This window comes from Argopecten irradians, chromosome 16, assembly GCF_041381155.1.
Source record: "Argopecten irradians isolate NY chromosome 16, Ai_NY, whole genome shotgun sequence".
NCBI lineage: Eukaryota > Metazoa > Mollusca > Bivalvia > Pectinida > Pectinidae > Argopecten > Argopecten irradians.
In genome coordinates this window covers 9,757,331-9,776,542 of record NC_091149.1, presented here as the reverse complement: position 1 = coordinate 9,776,542, position 19,212 = coordinate 9,757,331, and the positions used below count along the sequence as shown (strand labels likewise).

The following is a 19,212-nucleotide window of genomic DNA, read 5'->3' as shown; positions in this document are numbered from 1 at the left end:
TGGTGTTAAAATTCTATGCGGGTCTCAATCTTCTATGTACATTGGCCATTTCGATGGACTAATTTCTATTTAGTTTGTTGTTCCCTGCTAAAGTATCAACAGACGTGACAGCACTAAAATGTGAAGTGGTGGGGTAATCCACTGGTGTCTCCGACAATATAATATACTACAATGAGGCAGCGCTATAATGTGACGTGGTGAGGTATTCCACTGGTGTCTCCGACAATATACTACAGAGAGGCAGCGCTATAATGTGACGTGGTGAGGTATTCCACTGGTGTCTCCGGCAATATAATATACTACAATGAGGCAGTTCTATAATGTGAAGTGGTGGGGGTATTCATTGTATCATAAATTACAAATGGTGAAAATAAAAGTGACCCTAACACTGAACCTTGAGGAATACCTGTTGTTACCTCCGCCATACCGAGTCTGTACCATTTACTGTTATATGTTTTCATGTAATTTGGTCAAAGTAATTATAAACATGCATATGGGGGATTATGCGATTGTGTGGGACGGTATCGAATGCCTTTCGACAATCCCTGTGGATACCCTCTGACAAGATATCTGGTTATTGTTTTGTAGTTGATCTTTCAGATATGAGGAATTTTGCTTACTAGAAAAGTATGTTTCTGTTCAGGAAACTTTTAAGATGGACTTCCTTATCACCGATTCTAATATCGTATTAAACTAAGCTATTATTACTTACCTGGGTCACACTTGTCCAGTTTTCGAAAATGGCACACAAATAATTTGAAATTAAAATAAAAAAATTTTTTATTGCACTACATTCTGATTTGATGACATTTGTAATTCGATCTTTATTTCTATTCCTTAAAAATCAACATATTGTAAAACAATTGCAATCGTCCCCGGGTGGGCTTGAACCACCAACCTTTCGGTTAACAGCCGAACGCGCTAACCGATTGCGCCACGGAGACTGATAAGTGCGCCCGAAGGTTACTGTAGTAAATATCCTCTTATGGAGATAAGGTAACAAATGTTATTGAACATTACACTACATCGAGCGATCTAGTGATAATCTCTTATAATATCTTTGAATTTGAAGCACTCTACTGATTTTATTACCCAGAATGCACGCTTGTGCTCCATTGTCAATATGTATCAATACGAGGAGTTGTAAAGGGAATCAAGGAAGGAATTGAACTTGAATTAGACATGATCGGCCATATTGCAGAAAAAGAAGTATAGAAAATGCATAGTTTACTTAGACAAAAGCGAGATCAATCGGAGAAATCATTTTAAAGAAATAATGTGAAATTTATAACTAACCAGCCAACAGGTCGTGGTGTTAAAATTCTATGCGGGTCTCAATCTTCTATGTACAGGGGCCATTTCGAAGGACTAATTTCTATTTAGTTTGTTGTTCCCTACTAAGGTCACAACAGACGTGAAAGCACTAAAATGTGATGTGGTGGGGTAATCCACTGGTGTCTCCGACAATATACTACAGTGAGGCAGCGCTATAATGTGACGTGGTGAGGTATTCCATTGGTGTCTCCGACAATATACTACAGAGAGGCAGCGCTATAATGTGACGTGGTGAGGTATTCCACTGGTGTCTCCGGCAATATAATATACTACAATGAGGCAGTTCTATAATGTGAAGTGGTGGGGGTATTCATTGTATCATAAATTACAAATGGTGAAAATAAAAGTGACCCTAACACTGAACCTTGAGGAATACCTGTTGTTACCTCCGCCATACCGAGTCTGTACCATTTACTGTTATATGTTTTCATGTAATTTGGTCAAAGTAATTATAAACATGCATATGGGGGATTATGCGATTGTGTGGGACGGTATCGAATGCCTTTCGACAATCCCTGTGGATACCCTCTGACAAGATATCTGGTTATTGTTTTGTAGTTGATCTTTCAGATATGAGGAATTTTGCTTACTAGAAAAGTATGTTTCTGTTCAGGAAACTTTTAAGATGGACTTCCTTATCACCGATTCTAATATCGTATTAAACTAAGCTATTATTACTTACCTGGGTCACACTTGTCCAGTTTTCGAAAATGGCACACAAATAATTTGAAATTAAAATAAAAAAATTTTTTATTGCACTACATTCTGCTTTGATGACATTTGTAATTCGATCTTTATTTCTATTCCTTAAAAATCAACATATTGTAAAACAATTGCAATCGTCCCCGGGTGGGCTTGAACCACCAACCTTTCGGTTAACAGCCGAACGCGCTAACCGATTGCGCCACGGAGACTGATAAGTGCGCCCGAAGGTTACTGTAGTAAATATCCTCTTATGGAGATAAGGTAACAAATGTTATTGAACATTACACTACATCGAGCGATCTAGTGATAATCTCTTATAATATATTTGAATTTGAAGCACTCTACTGATTTTTTTACCCAGAATGCACGTTTGTGCTCCATTGTCAATATGTATCAATACGAGGAGTTGTAAAGGGAATCAAGGAAGGAATCGAACTTGAATTAGACATGATCGGCCATATTGCAGAAAAAGAAGTATAGAAAACGCATAGTTTACTTAGACAAAAGCGAGATCAATCGGAGAAATCATTTTAAAGAAATAATGTGAAATTTATAACTAACCAGCCAACAGGTCGTGGTGTTAAAATTCTATGCGGGTCTCAATCTTCTATGTACAGGGGCCATTTCGAAGGACTAATTTCTATTTAGTTGGTTGTACCATACTAAGGTCACAACAGACGTGAAAGCACTAAAATGTGATGTGGTGGGGTAATCCACTGGTGTCTCCGACAATATACTACAGTGAGGCAGCGCTATAATGTGACGTGGTGAGGTATTCCACTGGTGTCTCCGACAATATACTACAGTGAGGCAGCGCTATAATGTGACGTGGTGAGGTATTCCACTGGTGTCTCCGGCAATATAATATACTACAATGAGGCAGTTCTATAATGTGAAGTGGTGGGGGTATTCATTGTATCATAAATTACAAATGGTGAAAATAAAAGTGACCCTAACACTGAACCTTGAGGAATACCTGTTGTTACCTCCGCCATACCGAGTCTGTACCATTTACTGTTATATGTTTTCATGTAATTTGGTCAAAGTAATTATAAACATGCATATGGGGGATTATGCGATTGTGTGGGACGGTATCGAATGCCTTTCGACAATCCCTGTGGATACCCTCTGACAAGATATCTGGTTATTGTTTTGTAGTTGATCTTTCAGATATGAGGAATTTTGCTTACTAGAAAAGTATGTTTCTGTTCAGGAAACTTTTAAGATGGACTTCCTTATCACCGATTCTAATATCGTATTAAACTAAGCTATTATTACTTACCTGGGTCACACTTGTCCAGTTTTCGAAAATGGCACACAAATAATTTGAAATTAAAATAAAAAAAATTTTTATTGCACTACATTCTGATTTGATGACATTTGTAATTCGATCTTTATTTCTATTCCTTAAAAATCAACATATTGTAAAACAATTGCAATCGTCCCCGGGTGGGCTTGAACCACCAACCTTTCGGTTAACAGCCGAACGCGCTAACCGATTGCGCCACGGAGACTGATAAGTGCGCCCGAAGGTTACTGTAGTAAATATCCTCTTATGGAGATAAGGTAACAAATGTTATTGAACATTACACTACATCGAGCGATCTAGTGATAATCTCTTATAATATATTTGAATTTGAAGCACTCTACTGATTTTTTTACTCAGAATGCACGTTTGTGCTCCATTGTCAATATGTATCAATACGAGGAGTTGAAAAGGGGAACAAGGAAGGAATTGAACTTGAATTAGACATGATCGGCCATATTGCAGAAAAAGAAGTATAGAAAATGCATAGTTTACTTAGACAAAAGCGAGATCAATCGGAGAAATCATTTTAAAGAAATAATGTGAAATTTATAACTAACCAGCCAACAGGTCGTGGTGTTAAAATTCTATGCGGGTCTCAATCTTCTATGTACAGGGGCCATTTCGAAGGACTAATTTCTATTTAGTTGGTTGTTCCCTACTAAGGTCACAACAGACGTGAAAGCACTAAAATGTGATGTGGTGGGGTATTCCACTGGTGTCTCCGACAATATACTACAGTGAGGCAGCGCTATAATGTGACGTGGTGAGGTATTCCACTGGTGTCTCCGACAATATACTACAGTGAGGCAGCACTATAATGTGACGTGGTGAGGTATTCCACTGGTGTCTCCGACAATATACTACAGTGAGGCAGTTCTATAATGTGAAGTGGTGGGGGTATTCATTGTATCATAAATTACAAATGGTGAAAATAAAAGTGACCCTAACACTGAACCTTGAGGAATACCTGTTGTTACCTCCGCCATACCGAGTCTGTACCATTTACTGTTATATGTTTTCATGTAATTTGGTCAAAGTAATTATAAACATGCATATGGGGGATTATGCGATTGTGTGGGACGGTATCGAATGCCTTTCGACAATCCCTGTGGATACCCTCTGACAAGATATCTGGTTATTGTTTTGTAGTTGATCTTTCAGATATGAGGAATTTTGCTTACTAGAAAAGTATGTTTCTGTTCAGGAAACTTTTAAGATGGACTTCCTTATCACCGATTCTAATATCGTATTAAACTAAGCTATTATTACTTTACCTGGGTCACACTTGTCCAGTTTTCGTAAATGGCACACAAATAATTTGAAATTAAAAAAAATTATTGCACTACATTCTGATTTGATGACATTTGTAATTCGATCTTTATTTCTATTCCTTAAAAATCAACATATTGTAAAACAATTGCAATCGTCCCCGGGTGGGCTTGAACCACCAACCTTTCGGTTAACAGCCGAACGCGCTAACCGATTGCGCCACGGAGACTGATAAGTGCGCCCGAAGGTTACTGTAGTAAATATCCTCTTATGGAGATAAGGTAACAAATGTTATTGAACATTAGACTACATCGAGCGATCTAGTGATAATCTCTTATAATATCTTTGAATTCGAAGCACTCTACTGATTTTATTACCCAGAATGCACGTTTCTGCTCAATTGTCAATATGTATCAATACGAGGAGTTGGAAAGGGGGAACAAGGAAGGAATTGAACTTGAATTACATATGGTCGGCCATATTGCAGAAAAAGAAGTATAGAAAACGAAATGTGTTTACTTAGACAAAGGCGAGATAACTCGGAGAAATCATTTTTAAGAAATAATGTGGAAATTTATAACTAACCAGCCAACAGGTGGTCGTGTTAAAATTCTTTGAGGGGTTTAATCTTCTATGCAAATTGGCCATTTCGATGGACTAATTTCTATTTAGTTTGTTGTTCCCTGCTAAAGTATCAACAGACGTGACAGCACTAAAATGTGAAGTGGTGGGGTAATCCACTGGTGTCTCCGACAATATACTACAGTGAGGCAGCACTATAATGTGACGTGGTGAGGTATTCCACTGGTGTCTCCGGCAATATAATATACTACAATGAGGCAGCACTTAAATGTGAAGTGGTGGGGTATTCATTGTATTATAAATTACAAATGGTGAAAATAAAAGTGACCCTAACACTGAACCTTGAGGAATACCTGTTGTTACCTCCGCCATACCGAGTCTGTACCATTTACTGTTATATGTTTTCATGTAATTTGGTCAAAGTAATTATAAACATGCATATGGGGGATTATGCGATTGTGTGGGACGGTATCGAATGCCTTTCGACAATCCCTGTGGATACCCTCTGACAAGATATCTGGTTATTGTTTTGTAGTTGATCTTTCAGATATGAGGAATTTTGCTTACTAGAAAAGTATGTTTCTGTTCAGGAAACTTTTAAGATGGACTTCCTTATCACCGATTCTAATATCGTATTAAACTAAGCTATTATTACTTACCTGGGTCACACTTGTCCAGTTTTCGTAAATGGCACACAAATAATTTGAAATTAAAAAAAAAATTATTGCACTACATTCTGATTTGATGACATTTGTAATTCGATCTTTATTTCTATTCCTTAAAAATCAACATATTGTAAAACAATTGCAATCGTCCCCGGGTGGGCTTGAACCACCAACCTTTCGGTTAACAGCCGAACGCGCTTTTTTTTTATCTTTAAAAATAATCTTTTAATGTTCCCAGCAAATAGGACCCCCGGGGTTGGGGCCCCGAAGGCTCCTCACATTTCATTTAATATAAACATTTGAAATCAATATATTACAGACTTTATAACGCATACATTCAATTTCTTTTCATTTGAAAAAATAATACAAAGACAATGAGTACAACAGTGTTGACTAGACATCTAAAACAAAGGAACTCAAATCATTAGAGTTTAAAGAAATATCACCACCTTTTAACAATGTATTATCTACAGCAATATACTTTTTGAACAACTGATATTTCTTTGCCGTTTGATAATAATGTCTAACATAATCAAAGTATTTTCTAATTGTATACTTAAAGAAAGTTTTCAAATTCAATTTTGACATATCACTAACTACTAAGTTGCGCCTTTTAAATATACAGAAACGAACTACTCCAAAAAAGAAGTTAATGAAAAACGGATTTGTGAATTTGATCTTTCTTGTGAAACCCAGAAGTACAAGACTTCCTAGAGAAATATCCGATAAGTAATTCTGATCAGCCTTTGAAAAAAGTGTCTTTGTTAATGTTTGGATGTAGGCTAAAAAATTCGGAAAGTTCTGAACAATCAAGAAACAAATGCTGTAAAGTTTCTGAATCAGTTTTACAAACTAGACATTGGTCATTATTAACTGTGCCAATTTTCTTCAACTTTTCCATGGTAAATATAGTATTATGAACAATACGATAGTGAACATCAACAATATCACATGGTAAAAATGGCAAATACATTATTGTAAAGACTTGTGGTAGACTCATGCTATTAAAAACATTTGACCAATATTCAGTTGATTTTGGTCTTCTGAAAAATCGACGAATAAAACAACCATAGATATCCTTTGTGGTTTTTGGATAGAGCTGTACTGTTGTCCCATTACCATCCATATATGTAACGTAAGGTCTAGCGTCAGTTCTTATATTGGTATGTACATTGCTCAAAATAACATCTTTATATTTAGCAGGAATAGAGTTCATGATAATTTTGTAATCATTTAAAATTATGTCTCTAGAAATATCTGGATTACTATCCTTAATAACATCAACTATTGCATTTGAGTGAATGAACTTAGATACAACTTCTAAAGTCAAATGCTTCACTTTAACTACACCAGCTTTGGCGAAACATTCAATAAATACAGGTTTGTCATTGTTCACAAATATTGGGTTGAAAAACAAAGGCTGTTCATACACAAAAAAGTTGTCCTCATTATAGAAGACCTCGTTAACAGACTGAAATACATACCAAGCCTTTAACATTTCGTGATAAACAATGGGTAAAGATCTAAGATACTTATTAGGAAACTTACAATAAATAACCTCAAAATCGAGATTTAAATTCAGAACTTTGTTCAAAAAATACTGACCCATACATTTCCAGACTGCTGTGCAAGATGTATCTAACCACCTTAAAAGAAATTTTAATCTAAATGCTTTAAGTTTTAACTCAATATCAGGTACATTCAAACCACCATCTTTTCTTTTGACAATAATGGTGTCATAAGCCACCAAATGCGCACCTTTTATGCCACAAAAAATCAATACATAGTTTTTTTATTTCAGTAATAGCAGCTAGAGGTATTGTATGTGACGTTAGACAATACCAACATCTGGACATCAACAATGAATTAATTACAATAGCTCTCCCTTGTATAGTTAACTGTCTCTGGGACCACATTTTCAAAGTATTTCTAATGTTAGCAACCTTAGTATCCCAATTCTTTTCGTTGCATAAACGTAAATCTATACCAACATACACACCAAGAACACAAATAACATTTTCGCATAATTTTATACGAAACTTATCAAGCTCATTTGGCGAAATATTACCTTGGCCAACACATAGAATTTCTGACTTATCTTTATTAATTTTGGCACCAGATCCCTTACTATAAATTTCCAATAATTTAAAAACATTTTCAATAGACTTTTTATTTCCAAGTGTCAAAGTAGTATCGTCTGCGTGTTGATACACTTTAGAATCAAAATTTGTATTAGGAACCGTGATACCCATAACATCTGGAGATTTCAAAATCATATTTCCCAAAGGTTCTGCAGCCAAAACATATAACATCGCAGAAATTGGACAGCCCTGCCGTACTGAGTTCCGAATGGATATAAATTTGGTAAGATTGCCATTATATTTTACAGAACTTGAAATATTGGTGTAAAATATCTTAATCCAGTCAACAAAATTTTGCCCAAAACCAAATTTTTCCAAAACTTTAACAAATACGAATGACTAACACGATCAAAGGCCTTTTCTTGATCAATTTTTAGAATATATCCCTCACGATCTTCCTGCGTAGTAAGATCAATAATATCACGCACACAAAAAATGGTATCCGCGATATCACGCCCAACAACACAGCAAGACTGAAAATCAGAAATAATAGAAGGCAAAACAGACTTAAGCCGCTCTGACATAACCCGGGCTAAAATTTTATAATCTAACGTTTAAAAGGCTAATAGGCCTCCAATTTTTCAACAAAGTTTTATCACCTCTCTTTTTATAAACCAGATTAATAACCCCTTGTTTCATACTTTTTGTCAATTCTTTTTCTTCCCAGATACTTTGTACAATTGAGGAAAAATATATTTTAAATCATCAAAAAAATGGCAATAAAATTCAACAGTCAGACCATCTAAGCCTGGACTTTTAGACTTAGACATAGAAAACAAAGCTTTGTGTATTTCATCAACAGTTACAGGCGAATCGCACTTGATTCTGTCATCATCAGATACCTTTTTGTCAATAAAAGTTAAAACATTTTCAATATCACAATCATCTGTTTCAATACAATTATACAATTGATTATAAAAACTAAATATTTCATGAGACATCTCTTCAGATGACGCTAAAACATTTCCATCGCTGTCATGCAGACACTTTATGGCATTAGAGTTCTGCCTATACTTCTCCAATTTTAGAAAATAACCAGTATTTTTATCACCATCTACTGCCCATTTCGCTTTTGACCTCAAAACAGCCCCATTACACTTTTCTTTTTCAAATTTTTCTAAACTCTGTTTTTAACTCATCATACTTAGTACAATCAAAGGATCTCCCATTAGCTATATCACAGGAATAATTATGCAGTTTATTCTGAATCTTATAAAACTCGAACATTTTCTGTTTTCTTCGATCCTTACCATAAACTCGAAGAAACTTTTTAATTTTATATTTCAAATTATCCCACCAAATTTTAGGTTCAGTGACATATAAAGGGCACAATGTTTAGCAGAATCTATTATTAAAGACCTTATTTTTGTATTAAAATCATCTTCTAACAAAAAACAATTATTAAAAATCCAAATACCTGGACCTTTACTTTCACTATCACAGTCGATTTTCATAACTACAAAGCAATGATCACTGAACGAAGTATCATTATAGTATACATTTTGTACAGAAGAACTTATGGATTTAGCTACTAGAAAGTAGTCTATACGACTTTGCGATAAAGTATCTAAACTCACTCGTTTGCGTGAAAAAACAGCACAATTTTTGTTTCTAATTCTCCAAATATCGTGAATATCACATGAAAACATAAGACTTTTCAATGCCGACACACTAGGTACTTCTCTTATGGAGATAAGGTAACAAATGTTATTGAACATTACACTACATCGAGCGATCTAGTGATAATCTCTTATAATATATTTGAATTTGAAACACTCTACTGATTTTATTACCCAGAATGCACGTTTGTGCTCTCATTGTCAATATGTATCAATACGAGGAGTTGTAAAGGGAATCAAGGAAGGAATCGAACTTGAAATTAGACATGATCGGCCATATTGCAGAAACAGAAGTATAGAAAAATCGCATAGTTTAATTAGACAAAAGCGAGATCAATCGGAGAAATCATTTTAAAGAAATAATGTGAAATTTATAACTAACCAGCCAACAGGTCGTGGTGTTTAAAATTCTATGCGGGTCTCAATCTTCTATGTACAGGGGCCATTTCGAAGGGACTAATTTCTATTTAGTTGGTTGTTCCCCTACTAAGGTCACAACAGACGTGGACAGCACTAAACTGAAAGCACAATAAAATGTGAAGCTGTGGTGGGAGGTATCCACTGGTATAATGTGACTGTCTCCGACAATATAATATACTACAGTGAGGGTGGGTAATTCATTTTATCATAAATGACAAATGTGACAATAAAAGTGACCCTAACTACCGGGACCATTGAGTACTCCATACATGTTGTTACCTTCCGCCATACCGATCTGTACCATTTACTGTTATTTTGGTTATCATGGTTTTTTTTCATGTTATTTGGTCTAAGTAATTATAAAACATGCATATGGAGGGGATTTTGCGATTGTGAGGGCCGGTATCGAATAGCTCTTTCGACAGTATCGATGTGGATTAACCTCTGTCAAGAAATCTGTTTATTGTTTTGTATTTAGATCTTTTCAGATCATGAAGGAATTTGTGATTACTAGAAAAGTATGTTTTCCTGTTCAGCGAACCTTTTAAGATGGACTTACATTAACGATCGATTTCTCTATTTCGTATTTAAACCTAAGGCTATTATTGTACTGACGTGGGTCCTGTTTTGTATTATGCACACTTGTCCAGATTTCGTAAATGGCACACAAAATAATTTGAAATTAACAGAAAAAATTATTGCCCACTACATTCTAATTTGTTGACATTTGTTAATTTCGATCTATATTTATATTTCCATAAAATATCAACATGATATGTAAAACATTTGCAATCGTCCCAGGTTGGTCTTGATCCTACCAACCTTTCGGTTTTAACTGCCGATACGCGCTAAACAGATTGCGCACACGGAGATTGATTAGTGAGCACCGAATGTTAACTGGTGTTAATTCCGCTCTATACTGGACGTTAGGTAAAATTAATATTGAACAATTTAGACTACATCGAGCGAATCTAGTGATTATCTCTTTTAACTATATCTGAAATTTGAAGCACCTTTACTGTTTTTACGGGTAACAGAATGAACGTTTGTGCAATCCATTATCAATATGTATCAATACGAAGAGTGTTCAAAGGGAATCAAGGTTTTTGCAATCGAAAACTTGAGTTTGGCATGATCGGCCTTATTTGCTTTTTACAAAGAAGGATAGAAAATTGCATATGAAACTTAGACAAGAGCGTGACTTCCTTATCACCGATTGTAAATCCTTTTATAGAGAAAAATTATGTGAAATTTACTAAATGGTCAAACTTGCCAAACAGGTCGTAATTGGACCAAACAAAAACTAATGCGGGTCTATATTCTAGTGTTATCATTGACCTACCATTATGAAGGAGATAATTACTATTTAGTTGGTTGTTCTATCTATTCCTCAACAAACAGACGAGAAAGCATCTAAAATGTGATCGTCCCCGGGTAAGGCTGATCCACTGGTGTCTCCGACAATATTCTACAGTGCTAACCGAGCGCTATAATGGGAGATGTGCGTGAGGTATTCCATTGGTTGGTACTGTAGTACAATATACACAGAGTGGCCCCCAAAAAAGCCGAATTTTAATGTGCACGTTTAGATATATATATGGGTATTCCAATGGTGGCTCCGGCAATTGTTAAATTTTCTCTGAATATGAGGCAGTTCTATTAATGTTATTACCCTAGAATCCAGGTTTGTGTTCCATTGTCATCATGTCGCATTATGAGGAATGGTGAAAAGGGAACGTGAGTGGGGAATAATGAACTTAATGGTCATAACTGTTGTTACCTCCGCCATACCGATTCTGTACCAGTAAACTGTTCATATGCTTTTAATGCTAATTTGGTACATAGTAGTAATTATACAACATGCATATGGCGGGATTAATGCGACTGTGTGAGGAACGGTATCCGAATGCCCTTTCGTCAATCCTGTCGATAACCCCTATGACAAGATAATCTGGTTATTGTTTTGCTAATTAATCTTTACAGATATGATGAATCTTTGCTACTAGACAAAAGTATGTTTTTGTTCATGAAAACTTTTAGAATGGACTTCCTTATCATCAATTCTAAAAATCGTATTTAGACAAAAGATGTTACTACTTACCTGGGTCCACACTTTGTCACACTTGTCGTGTAAATGCCACAAAACCAATTTGAAGCAAAAAGACAAACTCATTTCATCTACACTACATTACTGATTTGATGACAATTGTAATTCGATCTTTATTTCTATTCCTTAAAATACAAAATATTGTAAAACAATTGCAATCTGTCCCCGGGTGGCTTGAACCACAACCCTTTCGGTTAAACAGCCGAACGCGCTAACCGATTGGCGCCACGGAGACTGATAAGTGCGCCCGACGGTTACTGTTGTAAATATCACTCTTATGGATGATAAGGATAACCAATTGTTATTTTAAACATTACACATTCATTCGAGCGATCTAGTGATTAATCTCTTATAATATATTTGAAATTTGAAGCACTCTACTGATTTTTATTACCCAGGATGCCACGTTTGTGCTCCATTGTCAATATGTATCAATACGAGAAGTTGAAAAGGGGAACGAGTAAGAAACATAATTTGAATTAGATTTATTATCGGTAATCGGCCATAGTACAAATTAGAAGTATAGAAAAAACGAATTGTTTATTTAGACAAAATCAGGATAACTCGGAGGAAATCATTTTTAAGAAGATAAATGTGGAAATTTATAACTAACCGGCACAACAGGTTTGTTCGAGATTTAAATTCTATGCGCAAGCTCGATCTTCTTTGCACGGGGCCATTTCGAAGGACTAATTTTTATTTAGTTGGTTGTTCCCTGCTAAGGTCACAACAGACGTGACAAAACACTAAAAATGTGATTGTGGTGGGGCAATCCACTGGTGGTCTCCGGAAATATAATATATTCTACGGTGCAGGCCGGCAGCACTATAATTGTGACGCATGGGGGTAATCATTTTTATTATATATTACAATGGTAAAAAAAAAGTGACACCTAACACTGAACCTTGAAGAATACATGGTTGTTACCTCCGATATACTGAGTCTTGTACCATTAATGTTATATTTTTTCATGAAATTTACAAACATCCATATGGGGGAGTTATGCGATTGTGTGGACGTATCGAATGGTCTTTCGACAATCCTTTTGGATATCCTCTAACAAGATATCTGGTTATTGTTTTGCAGATTGATCTTTTTAGATATGAAGCCATTTTGGCTTTTTAGAAAAAGTATGTTTCGTTCTGAAACTTTGTAAGACGGACTTCTTATCACCGATTGTAACCATCGTCTGTTAGGCTAAGCTCATGATTACTTACCTGGGTCACACTTGTCCACTTGTCGTAAAATGCCACAAAACCAATTTGAAATAAAAAAAAAAAAGTCTTTTCATTGCACTACATTCTGATTTGATGACATTTGTAAATTCGATCTGTTATATCTATTCCTTAAAAACTCACACTATTGTTAAATATAATTGTGATCGTCAGGGTGGGTTGAACCACCCAACCTTTCGTTAACAGCCGAACTCGCGCTAATCTGATTTCGCCCGGACGACTGATAAGTGCACTAGAATGTTCTGTAGTAAATATCTAACATTGTTGATAAGATAACAAATGTATTTATTGAACATTTGACTCTTTCGAGCGATCTAGTGATAATCTTTTTGTAGATTTCTCTGATTTTGAAGCACTTCATTGATTTTTTTAACCTAGAATCACACGTTTGTGTTCCATTGTCAATATGTCGCAATAGGAGAATTAAAAAGGGGAGTGAGTGGGGATTAGAACTCTAATCTGATATTGTCGGGCCTACATTGCAGTAAAAGAAAATAAAATGAAATGTTTACTTAGACAAAGCGTTAACTCGGAGAAATCATTTTTTTTTTTTAGAAAATAATGATGTTGATTAAATTAACCAGCCAACCGATGGTCGTGTCAAAATTCTATGGACGGATTATTCTTATCACCAATTCTAAAATCGTGTTTGACAAAGCTGTTAACTACTTACCTGGGTCACACTTGTCCACTTGTCGTAAATGCCACCACAAAACCAATTTGAAAGGCAAAAAGAAAATCAATTCATTTACTACTACATTCTGATTTGATGACTATTTGTATTCGAGATCTTTTTATATCTATTTCCTTAAAAATCAACATATTGTATACAATTATTCGTGTTCGTCCCGGGTTAGGCTTGAAACCACCAACCTTTCGGTTAACAGCAGAACGCGCTAACCGATTGCGCCCCGGAGACTGATAAGTGCACCAGAATGTTACTGTAGTAAATTTCATATCTACTACATGGTGATAAGATAACAAAATGGTTATTGAACGTTAGACTATATCGAGCGATCTAGTGATAATCTTTTGATAAGTTTATCTCTGAATTTGAAGCACTTTCATTGATTTTATTACCTAGAATCCACACGTTTGTGTTCCATTGTCAATATGTCGCAATATGAGGAATTAAAAAGGGGTAGCGTGGAGTGGGGAATAGAACACTTAATCTAGATTATTCGTCGGCCAACATATGCAGTAAAAAGAAAATAAAATGAAATGTTTACTTAGACAAATGCGTTATATATATAACTCGGAGAAATCATTTTTTTTCGAAATAATGATGTTGATAATTAAACCCAGCCAACCGATGGGCGTGTCAAAATTCTATGACGGATATTCTTATCACCATATTGTTCATAAATCGTGTTAGAACAAAGCTGTTACTACTTTACCTGGGTCACACTTGTCCACTTTTGTCGTAAATGCCACAAAACCCAATTTGAAGCAAAAAGAAAATCATTTCATTACACTACATTCTGATTTGATGACAATTTGTAAATTCGATCTTATATTTCTATTCCTTAAAAATCAACATATTGTAATAAACAATTGTGCAATCGTCACCCCGGGTGGGACTTGAAACCACCACACCTTTCGGTTAAAACAGCGCCGAACGCGCTACACGATTTGGCGCCACGGAGACTGATAAGTGCGCCCGAAGGTTACTGTAGTAAATATCCTTTTATGGAGAGAAGGTAACAAATGTTATTGAACATTACACTTCATTGAAGCAGATCTAGTGATAATCTCTTATAATATATTTGAATTTTGATTGCACTCTACTGCTTTTATTACCCAGATAATTGCACGTTTTGAGCTCCATTGTCTAATATGTATCAATACGAGAAGTTGAAAAAGGGGAAAGAGTTAACCAGGTATGAAGGTAACATAATTTGAATATTAGATATTATCGGCCTTATTACAATATTAGAAGTATTAGAAAACGAATTGTTCTATTTAGACAATAATCAGGATAACTCGGAGGAATCATTTTTAAGAAATATGTGGAAATTTATATAACTAACCGGCCAACAAGGTTGTCGAGTTAAATTCTTATGCGCAGCTCGATCTTCTTTGCACAGGGGCCATTTCGTGACGAAGGACTAATTTTTATTTAGTTGGTTGTTCCCTGCTAAGGTCACAACAGACGTGACAACACTAAAATGTGATGTGGTGGGGCAATCCACTGGTGTCTCCGGAAATATAATATATACTACAGTGCGGGCAGCACTATAATGTGACGTGATGGAGGGTAATCATTTTATTATATATTACCAATGGTAAAAAAAGTGACCCTAACACTGAACCTTGAAGAATACCTGGTGTTACCTCCGCTATACTGAGTCTGTACCATTTAATGTTATATTTTTTCATGAAATTACAAACATCCATATGGGGGATTATGCGATTGTGTGGGACGGTATCGAATGCCTTTCGACAATCCTTTTGGATATCCTCTAACAAGATATCTGGTTAATTGTTTTGCAGTTGATCTTTTAGATATGAAGCCATTTTGCTTTTTAGAAAAGTATGTTTCTGTTCATGAAACTTGTAAGACGGACTTCCTTATCACCGATTGTAACATCGTGTTAGGCTAAGCTATGATTACTTACCTGGGGTCACACTTGTCCACTTGTCGTAAATGGCACAAAACCAATTTGAAATAAAAAAAAAAGTCTTTTCATTGCACTACATTCTGATTTGATGACATTTGTAATTCGATCTTTATATCTATTCCTTAAAAATAACATATTGTAAAATAAATGTGATCGTCCCACGGGTGGGCTTGAAACCACCAACCTTTCGGTTAACAGCCGAACGCGCTAACCGATTGCGCCACGGAGACTGATAAGTGCACTAGAATGTTACTGTAGTAAATATCCTCACATGGTGATAAGATAACAAAATGTTTTTGAACATTAGGACTATATCGAGCGATCTAGTGATAATCTTTTTGTAATTTTCTCTGTATTGAAGCACTTCATTGATTTTATTACATAGAATCCACGTTTGTGTTCCATTGTCAATATGTCGCAATTATGAGGAATTAAAAAAAGGGGAAGTGTCCAGGAAGGGAATAGGAAATAGAACTTAATCTAGATATTGTCGGCCACATTGCAGTAAAAGAAAATAAAATGAAATGTTTACTTAGACAAAAGCGATATAACTCGGAGAAATCATTTTTTTTCGAAATAATGATGTTGATAATTAACCAGCCAACCGATGGTCGTGTCAAAAATTCTATGACGGAATTATTTCTCTATCACCAATTCTCAAAATCGTGCGTGTTAGACAAAGCTGTTACTACTTACCTGGGTCACACTTGTCCACTTGTCGTAAATGCACACCAAATCCATTTTGAAGCAAAAAAAGAAAATCATTTCATTACACTACATTCTGATTTGTATGACAATTGTAATTCGATCTTTATTTCTATTCCTTAAAAATCAACATATTGTACAAACAATTGCAATCGTCCCGGGTGGGCTTGAAACCACCAACCTTTCGGTTAACAGCCGAACGCGCTAACCCGATTGCGCCACGGAGACTGATAAGTGCCCGCCGAAGGTTACTGTATGTAAATATTCCTCTTTATGGAGATAAGGTAACAAAATGTTATTGAACATTACACTTCATTGAGCGATGTAGATGATAATCTCTTATAATATATTTGAATTTGAAGCACTCTACTGATCTTTATTACCCACAGAATGCACGTTTGTGCTCCGATTGTCAATATGTATCAAATACGAGAAGTTGTGAAAAAGGGGAACGAGTAAGGAACATAATTTGAATTAGATATTAGTCGGCCATATTACAAATTAGAAGTATAGAAAACGAATTGGTTTATTTAGACAAATCAGGATAACTCGGAGGAATCATTTTTTAAGAAATAATGTGGAAATTTTATAAACTAACCGGCCAACAGGTTGTCGAGTTTAAATTCTATGCGCAGCTCGATCTTCTTTGCACAGGGGGCATTTCGAAGGACTAATTTTTATTTAGTTGGTGTTGTTCCCTGCTAAGGTCACAACAGACGTGACAACACTAAATGTGATGTGGTGGGGCAATCCACATCTGGTGTCTCCGGAAATATATATATACTACAGTGCGGCAGCACTATAATGTGACGTGATGGGGTTAATCTTTTTATTATTTATTTACCCAATGGTAAAAAAGTGACCCTAACACTGAACCTTGAAGAATACCTGGTGTTACCTCCGCTATATACTGAGTCTGTACCATTAATGTTATATTTTTTCATGAAATTACAAAACATCCATATGGGGGATTATGCGATTGTGTGGGACGGTATCGAATGCCTTTCGACAATCCTTTTGGATATCCTCTAACAAGATATCTGGTTATTGTTTTGCAGTTGATCTTTTAGATATGAAGCCATTTTGCTTTTTAGAAAAGTATGTTTCTGTTCATGAAACTTGTAAGACGGACTTCCTTATCACCGATTGTAACATCGTGTTAGACTAAGCTATGATTACTTACCTGGGTCACACTTGTCCACTTGTCGTAAATGGCACAAAACCAATTTGAAATAAAAAAAAAAAGTCTTTTCATTGCACTACATTCTGATTTGATGACATTTGTAATTCGATCTTTATATCTATTCCTTAAAAATCAACATATTGTAAAAATAATTGTGATCGTCCCGGGTGGGCTTGAACCACCAACCTTTCGGTTAACAGCCGAACGCGCTAACCGATTGCGCCACGGAGACTGATAAGTGCACTAGAATGTTACTGTAGTAAATATCCTCACATGGTGATAAGATAACAAAATGTTATTGAACATTAGACTATATCGAGCGATCTAGTGATAATCTTTTTGTAATTTCTCTGAATTTGAAGCACTTCATTGATTTTATTACCTAGAATCCACGTTTGTGTTCCATTGTCAATATGTCGCAATATGAGGAATTAAAAAGGGAAGTGAGTGGGGAATAGAACTTAATCTAGATATTGTCGGCCACATTGCAGTAAAAGAAAATAAAAATGAAATGTTTACTTAGACAAAAGCGATATAACTCGGAGAAATCATTTTTTTTTTTTGTCAAATAATGACCGTTGATAGTGTCCAACCGATGGTAGTGTCATAAATTCTATGACGGTTATTCTCTTCTCACCAATTCCAAATTGTGTTTAGACAAAGCTGTTACTACTTAACCTGGGTCCACACTTGTTCCAGTTGTTCGTAAAATGCCACACAAAATAATTTGAAATTTAAAAAAATATTGCACTACATTACTGATTGATGGGACATTCTGGATTGATGCTTTATGATAACCCCATTCCCCACAGTAACAACTTCCTTAAACAATCAACATATTGTTAAAACATTGCAATCGTCCCGGGTGGGCTTGAGACCACCAACCTTTCGGTTAACAGACGAACGCGCTAACCGATTGCGCCACGGAGGTCCTGATAAGTGCGCCCGAAGGTTACATGTAGTAAATATCATCTTATGGAGATAAGGTAACAAATGTTATTGAACATTACACTTCATCGAGCGATCTAGTGATAATCTCTTATAATATATTTGAATTTGAAGCACTCTACTGATTTTATTACCCAGAATGCACGTTTGTGCTCCATTGTCAATATGTATCAATACGAGAAGTTGAAAAGGGGAACGAGTAAGGAACATAATTTGAATTAGATATTATCGGCCATATTACAAATTAGAAGTATAGAAAACGAATTGTTTATTTAGACAAAATCAGGATAACTCGGAGGAAATCATTTTTAAGAAATAATGTGGAAATTTATAAACTAACCGGCCAACAGGTTGTCGAGTTTAAATTC

The 19,212-nt window shown here is 35.5% G+C and overlaps 7 non-coding genes across 7 annotated transcripts; all 7 read right to left on the bottom strand.

Annotated features, from left to right (window-relative positions):
* Positions 1 to 870: 870 nt before the first annotated feature.
* Trnan-guu (transfer RNA asparagine (anticodon GUU)) lies at positions 871 to 944 on the bottom strand. Its single transcript has one exon. It is a non-coding gene; the product is annotated as a tRNA-Asn (tRNA).
* Positions 945 to 2,175: 1,231 nt separating this feature from the next.
* Trnan-guu (transfer RNA asparagine (anticodon GUU)) lies at positions 2,176 to 2,249 on the bottom strand. The gene has a single exon. It is a non-coding gene; the product is annotated as a tRNA-Asn (tRNA).
* Positions 2,250 to 3,480: 1,231 nt separating this feature from the next.
* Positions 3,481 to 3,554, bottom strand: Trnan-guu (transfer RNA asparagine (anticodon GUU)). Its single transcript has one exon. It is a non-coding gene; the product is annotated as a tRNA-Asn (tRNA).
* A 1,219-nt stretch (positions 3,555 to 4,773) lies between these two features.
* On the bottom strand, positions 4,774 to 4,847 carry Trnan-guu (transfer RNA asparagine (anticodon GUU)). Its single transcript has one exon. It is a non-coding gene; the product is annotated as a tRNA-Asn (tRNA).
* An 11,315-nt stretch (positions 4,848 to 16,162) lies between these two features.
* Positions 16,163 to 16,238, bottom strand: Trnan-guu (transfer RNA asparagine (anticodon GUU)). Its single transcript has one exon. It is a non-coding gene; the product is annotated as a tRNA-Asn (tRNA).
* Positions 16,239 to 16,865: 627 nt separating this feature from the next.
* Trnan-guu (transfer RNA asparagine (anticodon GUU)) lies at positions 16,866 to 16,942 on the bottom strand. Its single transcript has one exon. It is a non-coding gene; the product is annotated as a tRNA-Asn (tRNA).
* Positions 16,943 to 18,054: 1,112 nt separating this feature from the next.
* Trnan-guu (transfer RNA asparagine (anticodon GUU)) lies at positions 18,055 to 18,129 on the bottom strand. The gene has a single exon. It is a non-coding gene; the product is annotated as a tRNA-Asn (tRNA).
* Between the last annotated feature and the right edge of the window lie 1,083 nt (positions 18,130 to 19,212).